This window comes from Triticum aestivum, chromosome 2A (assembly GCF_018294505.1).
Source record: "Triticum aestivum cultivar Chinese Spring chromosome 2A, IWGSC CS RefSeq v2.1, whole genome shotgun sequence".
Classification (NCBI taxonomy): Eukaryota; Viridiplantae; Streptophyta; class Magnoliopsida; order Poales; family Poaceae; genus Triticum; species Triticum aestivum.
Genome location: NC_057797.1, coordinates 458009313 through 458020212, shown reverse-complemented (window position 1 = coordinate 458020212; position 10900 = coordinate 458009313).

The following is a 10900-nucleotide window of genomic DNA, read 5'->3' as shown; positions in this document are numbered from 1 at the left end:
AAGCTTCACCGGGACCTACACCGCCACGTTACCAGAAGAGGAGCGTTGGATGATTCGAGTTCAAGTTCCAGGAAGGACATTCACGCCAGTAACTAAGCCCATAGAGTTTTCCTTTGATGCACCAACCTGGAGCCTAGGAAAGATCATGGCAGCCCACATTGCCATTGAACGCATCGGCGAAGTCTATCACAAGGATCTTAAGGACACCATCTACCAGATATGTGGGCGCCGAGATGAGAAATGGGAGATGATCAGCACCAGGAAGGACATGACCATTGCAGCTTATATCCAGGAGTTAAACAGCACATTCGTCCCCAGGAGAACCAAATGTGCGCAAGCATGATAGATCTGAAGAAGTTGATGACTAGGAACATGGAGCTGGAAGAGGAACTCAAGTCTACACACGACGGATACAAGGAGGAAATCATTGTACTAGTGGAGATGAATGATGACCCGACAAGGAAGCTAGGAGTATTCGTGGGAGACCCTGCGCCAGGAGGAGATGACGACCATCCCAAGGACTACCTCATCATCAACGACACCGACTCCGATCCCGACAGTAGTGATGATGATTATGAAGACGAAGATGGAGCAGATATCATGGAGTCTTCTACCGATTAAATTTTCTAGTAGACCACCATATTATTAGTAGTATTTTCCCCCATGTATATATTAGTAGCCGAGCACTGTAATGATAGTTAGATCGATTGTATGCCTTGTTTGAAATTGTTTTGGTGTGATATGTTTGTGCTTGTCTCATGTGCATATGGGTAGTGCTTTCTCACTAGACCTCATTCTATTCTAATATCTCCCCTCTAAACCCATCAGATGCCTCCGAGACGTGACCCCGGATTTGTCTTCCCAGCAGAGCTCACTTAGTTGATCCAATAGCAGAATACACTGATGCAATTGCTAGTCCAGAACCAAGGCAACACCAATAACAACAACAACAACAACAACAACAACAACAACAACCCACCGCCACCACCTCCAGTTGACAACTTAGCCTGTTTTCTAAGGTTACAACCGCTAGTGTTTTCCAGTAGCACCGAGCCCATAGTTGCTGATGACTAGCTACGCATGATAGGAAGGGAGTTGACCACTGCAGGTTGCACAGATGCTGAGAAGGTGCGTTTTTCCGCACACTAATTGGATGGACCTGCAGCCTCATGGAGGGAGAATTACACAACCACCTTCCCTATAGCCAACGTTACTTGGGAGCAGTTTCAGCAAGCATTCAGCACTGCTCATGTCTCAACTGGAGCTATGAGCATGAAGAAGCGTGAGTTTCACAACTTAGGCCAGGGCAACTGTACTGTGGGGCAGTACGTGGATGAGTTTAGCAAGCTAGCTCGTTATGCCCCAGATGATGTGGCCACAGATGCCGCGAAGAAAGAGAAGTTTATGGAAGGGTTGAATGATGAGATGAGTATGCATTTAATGGTGGCGACATTTAACAACTACCAGGAATTGGTAGATAAGGCTCTTATGATTGAAGGAAAGCAACATCAAATTGAGAGCTGCAAAAGGAAGAATGGACAAGGGAAGTACAATTCAGGAGCTCAGCAAAAGTCTCATTTTACCCCGAACTCGGGAGGATATGCCCATAACCATGGAGGCCATACCCACAATGGAGGAAGTTCTCATAACCACAGTGGCCCTAGAAATGGAAATGGGAGTGGAGCAAGCAGTCAGAACCGCTCTAACCCAAGCACACCTGCCAAGAAGGACCAAAGTCATGTTACGTGTTTCAAGTGCGGGAAGATTGGACACTATGCCAATAAGTGTCCTGAACTCAAGAATGGAAATGGCAATGGAAGTTGTGGGAAGAATCCCAACCCTTTCAACAAGGGACAAGTGAACCACATGAACGTGGAGGAGGTTGAGGAGCAGCCAAATGCAGTTATTGCTAAGTTTTTGGTTAAGTAATTTACTCCAATAGTTCTTTTTGATACTGGTGCATCGCATTCATATATTTCAAGGGGATTTGTGGATAAGTATAAGTTTCCCACCAAAGTTTTTAAGACACCTATGTTAGTAAGCTCACCTAGAGTGGAGTATATGGCATGCAATGGATGTTTTCAGATGCCATTGACCATAGGTAGGCATGTTTTCCCATCAGACTTAATAATTTTGGAATCACAAGGATTGGATGTGATACTCGGTATGGATTGGCTATCGATGTATGGAGGAAACATCGATTGCGCCAGTAGGTCAATTCTGCTCACCACACCGGAGGGAAAAAGGATTAAGTATGTATCCAGGCATACACCAAAGAGGACTCATGTAAATTCCGTCATGGGAGTTGTTCAGGAGGAAGTGCCTATAGTGAAGGATTACCCGGATGTATTTCCAGAGGAACTACCAGGCATGCCGCCGGATCGAGACATTGAGTTTTTGATAGAGCTATTGCCAGGCACCGGACCAATATCGAAGAGACCATACTAGATGCCCGCTAATGATCTGGAGGAGATTAACAAACAAATTAAGGAGTTATTGGAGAAAGGTTACATTCGCCGAAGCTTGTCACCATGGGGAGCTCCAGTGCTCTTGGTCGAGAAAAAGGATAAATCTTTGAGAATGGTTGTTGATTATCATGCATTGAATGAAGTGACAATCAAGAACAAGTACCCACTACCGATGATCAATGATTTGTTTGACCAGCTACAAGGAGCTAAAGTATTTTCCAAGATCGATCTTCGATCAGGATACCACCAGCTGAGGACCCGAGAATAGGATATACCTAAGACAACCTTCATCACAAGGTACGGGCTATATGAGTACACAGTTATGTCATTTGGATTGACTAACGCCCCTGCCTATTTCATGAGTATGATGAACAAGGTGTTCATGGAGTTTTGGATAAGTTTGTTGTGGTGTTCGTTGATGATATTTTGGTATACTCGAAGAATGAGGATGAAGACAAGGAGCATTTGCGTTTAGTTCTCGAGAAGCTCAGAGAACGTCCGTTATATGCCAAGTTCAGCAAATGTTAGTTTTGGTTGAAGGAAGTTGGATTCCTTGGACATGTTATATCAGAGAAGGTATAGCAGTAGACCCTACTAAGGTTCAGTCAGTCATTGAGTGGTTAGCACCCACCTCAGTTGGAGAGATCCGCAGTTTTCTTGGACTCGCGGGATATTATCGGAGATTCATTGAGAATTTTTCTAAGATTGAGAAGCCTATGATGGAGTTGTTGAAGAAAGACACTAAGTTTAAGTGGATAGATGAATGTGAGGCAAGTTTACAAGAGTTGAAGAAACGATTGGTTACAGCCCCAGTGATGATTCTGCCGGATACACGCAAGGATTTCCAAGTGTATTGCGACGCGTCTCGCTTAGGACTTGGAGGCGTGCTTATGCAAGATGGAAGAGTTGTTTCATATGCCTCACGATAGCTTCGACCGCATGAGTTGAATTATGCCACGCATGATTTGGAGTTAGCAGTTGTAGTGCATGCACTCAAGACCCAGAGACATTTTCTTATTGGAAATCATTGTGATGTGTACATGGATCATAAGAGTTTGAAGTACATTTTCACACAAAAAGGAGTCGATTCTCAGGCAAAGGAGATGGTTGGAGCTTATAAAGGATTATGATATGAAGTTGCACTATCATCCAGGCAAGGCCAATGTCGTAGCAGATGCTTTGGGCCGGAAGAGTTATGCCAATACCCTCATAAGCGGAGGATTGCCAAAGGAGTTAGCTAAAGATATCAGGGAGCTATGTTTGGAGATTGTCCCTAGAGGTTTTATTGCAGCATTAGAAATTCAGTCGACATTATTGGGAAAAATTCGAGAAGCTTAGAAGGATGATAAGGAAATTCCTGAGATAAAGGAGAAGATGAGCAAAGGAAAATCCTAGGGTTTTCGTCAGGATGAGCACGACACCTTATGGTTTGAGGACCGTGTTTATGTGCCCAATAATGCATAGATCAGGAAGTTGATACTTCAGGAAGCTCATGACTCGCCATACTCAAAACACCCCAGAAACACTAAGATGTATTTGGATTTGAAGGAGCGTTTCTGGTGGACGGGTATGAAGAAGGATATTGCCGAGTATGTAGCCGTATGTGATGTATGTCAGAGAGTGAAGGCAGAACATTAGAAGCCAGCAGGATTACTGCAGCCTATGCCGATACCCGAATGGAAGTGGGATAAGCTTGGCATGGATTTCATCACCGGATTACCCAGGACTCGATAGGGATATGATTCTATTTGGGTAGTAGTGGATCGTCTAACCAAAGTGGCTCACTTTATCCCAGTGAAGACCACCTATACAAGTGCGAAGTTGGTTAAGATTGATATGACCAGAATCGTATGTTTGCATGGAGTTCCGAGGACTATCGTATCAGATAGAGGAACACAGTTTACTTCAATGTTTTGGCACCAGCTGCACCAGACTTTGGGCACTAGGCTAGAGTTCAGTACAACCTTTCATCTGCAGACAGATGGACAGACCGAGAGAGTCAATCAGATTCTGAAGGGCATGTTGAGAGCTGGTGCACTCGATTATGGATCTTGTTGGGATGATAATTTGCCCTATGCAGAGTTCTCTTACAACAACAGTTATCAAGCTAGTCTGAAGATGGCACCTTTCGAAGCTTTGTATGGAAGAAGGTGTAGGACACCGTTGATGTGGGATGAAGTTGGAGACCGCTAGTTGTTTGGACCAAATTTGTTTAAAGAGTCAAAAGAGAAGGTCAAATTGATTCGAGATAGACTGAAGGTAGCACACTCCAGGCAGAAGAGTTATAGAGACTTAAAACGCAAGGAGGTAGTCTATGAAATCAGAGACAGAGCATATCTTCGGGTGTCACCCCTGCGAGGAGTTAAATGTTTTGGAGATAAGGGAAAGTTAGCCCCAAGATTTGTGGGACCATACCGAGTCTTGGAACCTATGGGAGAAGTGGCATAAAAGTTGGAGTTACCCGAAGGACTGTCAGGAGTTCATGATGTGTTTCACATTTCCCAGTTGAAGAAGTGTCATGCTGAAATGGCCGATATTCCTCTAAGAGATACAATGCCCCTAGAAGCAATTCAGTTGGATAGCGATCTGACCTATGAGGAGAAACCCGTGAAGATTCTCGAGTTTGCCAGCCGAGTCATGCGCAGTAAGGTTATCAAGTTTTGCAAAGTTCAGCGGAGCCACCATACCGAGGATGAAGCCACCTAGGAACGACAGGATGATCTATGGAAAGACCACCCACACCTATTTTCTAGACAACCCGAATATCGAGGGCGAGATTCACCTTAAGGGGGGTAGGTTTGTAACATCCCAAATTTACAATTTGGAATGTTGTACATAGGTCATCATATGCAAATCATATTTCATTTGCCTTTTGGCTTTGTGATCCCAAAATCCTAAGCAACTCAAGGACCCACGGAGATAGTTGGGGATTTTATTAATTTCATATTTGAATTTTCTCAAATATAGAAAAGTGGATCACTTTGGTTTTAATTATTTTTCTCTCTGAAAATATTTCATATCAAAAATATATGAGAGGATATAATATGACTTCTCCAAAATAAATGAAATACTGGAGGAAAATGTTAAAATCAAATAAATAATTTTATTTGAATTAGAAAAAATATGCATTTTTCAAAATTGCATATTTAGGCCAAGAAAATGTTCACTTAGTTCTAAATATTTTATTTAGACGGCGAATTTGTTTTTGGCATTTTTAGGTTTTTATTTTTATTTATTTAGGATTTTTCTCGGCGGAATCTATTTAAATAAATGTTCCGGATAGAATGGGCCGAAGCCCACCCGGCGCACTCCCGCGCCGCCGTCCCCGTCGTCCCCGAGATGGACACCCGAAGGAGTCCGACGCCGCCACATCGCCGGCCGCCCCCTCCCGCACGTCAGCCACCCCCTCGGGCCTTTAAAGGCCTGAGCCACCGCCCCTTCGCCCCACACCACCCCGCCACCGGACCCACACTGCACCCCGCTGCCTGAGCCGCGCTGCCGCCTCGCGCCGCACACCGCTGTCGCTGCTGCGTCGCTGCCGCCGCTAGCCGCCGCCGCTGCCGCCTAGCGCCGCCGCATCCCGCTACCGCGCACCGTCGCCTAGCCGCCGGACCCGTCGCCCCACGCCGCCCATCCGCCAGAATCGAGCCGCCAGAGCCGCAGGATCCATCACCTTTTTTTCAGTTTTAGGTAAAAAAACTGTCGGTTTTCTCAAAAACCCCTAGATTTGTTTTTTAGATCGGTTTGGTTTTTTCGGTTAGTTGTTTAGCGGACGTTCGTCTGTTCGTTCGTTTTAACGAACGTTGTTCGCCGGTTAGGTTTAGACAGCGAACGTTTGTTCACTAGTGTTTTCTTTTTATTTTATTTTCGGCCAGGGACCTATCCGTGATTATTTTTATCGTAGATTAGCCCCTCATCTTCAAACTGTCACCGTTTCTTAACCGTTTGTCCAAATCCAGTGAAACCAACGCCAAAATCTTCATATCGAACCCCTCTTTCTTTTTAATCAACTTGAACAAGGTTTTGACGAATTAAAATTTGGTTTCAAGTAGATTTGTCTTCAAAGTTCTTTTGATCGTAGTTTCAGTTCCGTATCTCCGTTTTGATCGATTCTTTTTGCAAATCGAACCTATTCAATTGAAATTTCAGTTTGGATCTTATTATTTGAAGTTTTCCCCTTGCATCTTTGCTTGAGTGCTTATGTATGCTATTTTTTGTTTGCGATAGAATTCTTGGAGTGCGTAGCGTGCTACTACGAGTCACTAGGTTTTGCGGATCATCAGCAAGGCAAGTAACACATTGATCATAGCCCATTATTACCCAGTTTTTATGCATTAGTTACAACCCCCAAACATTGCATGAGTAGGATATCTTAACAAGTGGGTTTTGGGAAGTAGATGATGAGGTAGAACCTATTACCCTTTTTATTATCAAACCCCTGGGATTTACTTCTACATTATGCTATTATTGCCATGCTATGCTCATAGACGTGGATTGGGTTTGAGTGTATCCATGACAGATGTGAGATTATTAATTAATGGTTTACTTAAGTTGGCTACTTAAGCACACATCTGGCTGGATTGGTTGCGGGCACCTAGGGATATACCAGTGTTGTCCTTTTTGGTTCACCACCCAGGCTCAAAGGGATCATAAGATTATTCATGCTAGAAACTTCTGTGTGCAGCCACAAGCCATTATGGGCTCTGGCATAGTTGAGTAAGTTGTGGGAAACCTTTCCATGATGGGCTAGCAGATGTAGCGGATTGTAGGTGTACTGGCCTATCTATCGGTTAAGGGGACCTCTTCAGAAAGACTGTGTCTCTGTCATCCATTTCTCAAACACCATGCAGTGCGAGAAATACAACGGAGGAGATTGAGTCTTGTGGGGAAAAGTGCACAAACCTCTGCAGAGTGTAGAAACTAATCATGATTAGCCATGTCCCCGGTTATCGACATCTTGAGTATCTAGTTCTTGATTTATCATGTTGATCTGATCACTCTAAATTAATTTGTTGGGATGTTAATTACTTTTAATTGGGATTGAGATGGGGATTTACCATTCTCAATGTTTATCAACTACCATGATAGTTAAATAAAATATATTCCTTTGTTGTAGGAAAAATTTGGCTTTTCTCAAAAACATTATAACCATAGAGCCTCCACCAGCCATATATGCATGTAGTGGTAGCATTTACTTGTTCATTGATCTACTTTGTTATCTTGCCAGCATATTCCATGTGCTGACCCATTTCGGGCTGCAACATATCATGTTGTAGACTTTTCAGACGAAGAGTAAGGTGCGCTAGGTCGTTGTCGTGCACTCAGCTATGCCGTTGGAGTTGATGGACTCACTTTATCTTCCAAGTCTTCTGCTGTTATCTTATTTAGATGGCCTTAAGACATATTTATTGTAATAAGTTCTCTTTTGAGACATTCGATGTAATAAGTGTGTGATTGCCACTCTGCTATAAATCCTTCAAGTAATGTGTGTGTCAGCATTACCGATCTAGCGATGACACTTATGCACAGAGATTTAACGTTTGAGGTCGGATCGCTACACAGACTCTCGCAGATTTTACCCCTACTGTGATGGACAGAGAACCAGCTTCACCCAACCTAACCCCAACCCCAGCAGATAGTAACCCACTTCCTATTGACACAACACCATATACACCACAGAGCTCCCAAACAAGAGCAGTTAGTAAGGCTACACTGGTGCCCAAAGTGCCAGTACTACCACAGCGAACCCGAACACCACGAGTTAGTACACCTATTCCCGTGTAGGAAGCACAACCAGCCATTCATAGTTTAGCATCTATCGCATTTGATGTTGTTAAATCCTATGTGCGTATCTTCTCGTCATGGAAATATTATACTGAAGATGAAGGAAAATGCCAGTTGCAGGTGTTTGTCCAGGAGTTATGTGTAAGTAATGTTATTCATGGCAATTACTTTGCTTTGTCCCGTACATTCTACCTCCATGATGGTTATAATACAACAAATTTTCCCATTTTCTCTATAGAGAAGGACCGATTTGGAAACTCAGGATGAGGTAACCAGTGCTAATACCTCTGCTATCTTCAAGAATGCTTGGTGGCAGTATCGGAATTAACTAAAGAAAATGTACTTCACTGGCAAAGAAACTCATCAAATTCCCTTACGTTCTCCTGAGAGACATTTACTGGACGATGACTGGGAATGCCTTGTTCTTTACTGGTCCCGGACCAAGAATGTGGTAAGGTCTATGAGCTCATTTTATTTTAAGTACTATATGCTTGCGTCTTACTATACTCCGTTCATATAAAATAGTGCTTAAACCTGAAGAACATCTGTTCTCATTTAAGATTCCATTGCTATCGTGTATACTGCTTTGCTCTTGTATCACTGTATTTACTCATACAAACTTATTTTTAAATTGAACGGTCCAATGGAAACTCCAATGCCACAACAGGTATGTTTACGCATGTTTCTTTAACATGTTTGCTCTTATAAATACCTCTGTTGATTTCAATTTCAATTGTGTATACAATTGACTTCTCATATCATGCACATTACTAGCAACATAACAGGGCCAATAGTGTTGTGTACATGTAGACCCGTGTACCCATCTGAAATCTTGTTGTGCTGTGTAGTTTCCCACACTTTTGTATTCTTTTAGTGCTGCTTTCTCTTGAACTGATATGATTTGAACCGTGTCACTATTTTGATTTGGCAAGACAATGCAGTGACCATAGGACATAGATATATGTTTTTTGATGCTTTTATAATGTACTACTTGGCAATAGAAGACTTGGTAGTTTAATCTTCTCCACCTTACTAATGAACTGGTTCACCAAAATGAGTTTTACATACTAGTACATGCAAAACCTGTTATGTGTCTGCTTGTTTCTTCTTTTCGAATGCTGACAAAATATTGAGGAAGAGTGCCTTATTAAGAAAGGATAAAGGAAGTAATGCAGATAAGGTTCAGGATCATTAGACATCCTTGTTGGTCTCCAACAAAGCTAATAAAATAGCTAAGGAAAACTATCTTGAAGAAGGTGAGTGTCGGTGTCAAAACCGGCAGATCTCGGGTAGGCGGTCCCAAACTGTGCGTCTAGGCCGGATGGTAACAGGAGGCAAGGGACATGAAGCTTTACCCAGGTTCAGGCCCTCTTGATGGAGGTAAAACCCTACGTCCTGCTTGATTAATATTGATGATATGGGTAGTACAAGAGTAGATCTACCACGAGATCAGAAAGGCTAAACCCTAGAAGCTAGCCTATGGTATGATTGTTGTGTATGAATGTGTTGTCCTACGGACTAAAACCCTCCGGTTTATATAGACACCGGATAGGGTTAGGGTTACATAGAGTCGGTTACAATGGTAGGAGATCTACATATCCGTATCGCCAAGCTTGCCTTCCACGCCAAGGAAAGTTCCTTCCGGACATGGGACGAAGTCTTCAATCCTGTATCTTCATAGTCCAGGAGTCCGGCAAAAGGTATAGTCCGGCCATCCGGACACCCCCTAATCCAGGACTCCCTCAGTAGCCCCTGAACCAGGCTTCAATGATGACGAGTTTGGCGCGCAGATAGTGTTAGGCATTGTAAGGCGGGTTCCTCCTCCAAGTACTTCATAGAAGATTTTGAACACAAAGATAGTGTCCGGCTCTGCAAAATAAGTTTCCACATATTGCCATAGAGAGAATAATATTTACACAAATCTAATCTGCTGACGTATTCCGTAGTGTGACATCACACCATGGCCAAGCCTTTATTCAAATCGTTTTACTGTCCCATCTTAGCGTGTTATGCGAGGCGGTTTCCTTGACACGTCTTGTTAAAGCAGAGATCGTGTCCCCTTATTCCAGGATTCTCATCAATACGGGCGTGGGTAACCCAACCGCGCCATTGATTACGGCACTTGGGAGATAAGCGAGTTTTACCAGGCTGGTGGGGACGCATTGTCGCGTCCACCCATATAAGGGGATAAGGATCCACCTTTTCACCTATGCCTTCTTCCTCCTTTGCCTATCCATTTTCGCGCACTCGAGCTCCAGCGCCCAAGTCCGCACTCCCCACCTCAACCTTCTCCAGCCATGTCCGGAATGGGAGGCAAGTGGATGGTCCCCTCCGTTATGGAGGGACACATCAAAAGACTAAGGAAGGCCAGATACTTGTCCAACGACATTGCGCACCGGCTTCCCGAAGGGGGGCAGCTCATCCCTACCCCTAGGCCCCATGAGAGGGTGGCGTTCCTCCCCCATTTCCTCTGCGGACTGGGTTTCCCTCTCCACCCATTTGTTTGGGGGCTCATGTTCTACTATGGCCTGGATTTCCACGATCTGGCCCCGAACTTTGTCCTCAACATCTCGGTGTTTATCGTCGTGTGTGAGGCCTTCCTCCTCATCCGCCCCCATTTCGGCCTATGGCTCAAGACTTTTAATGTC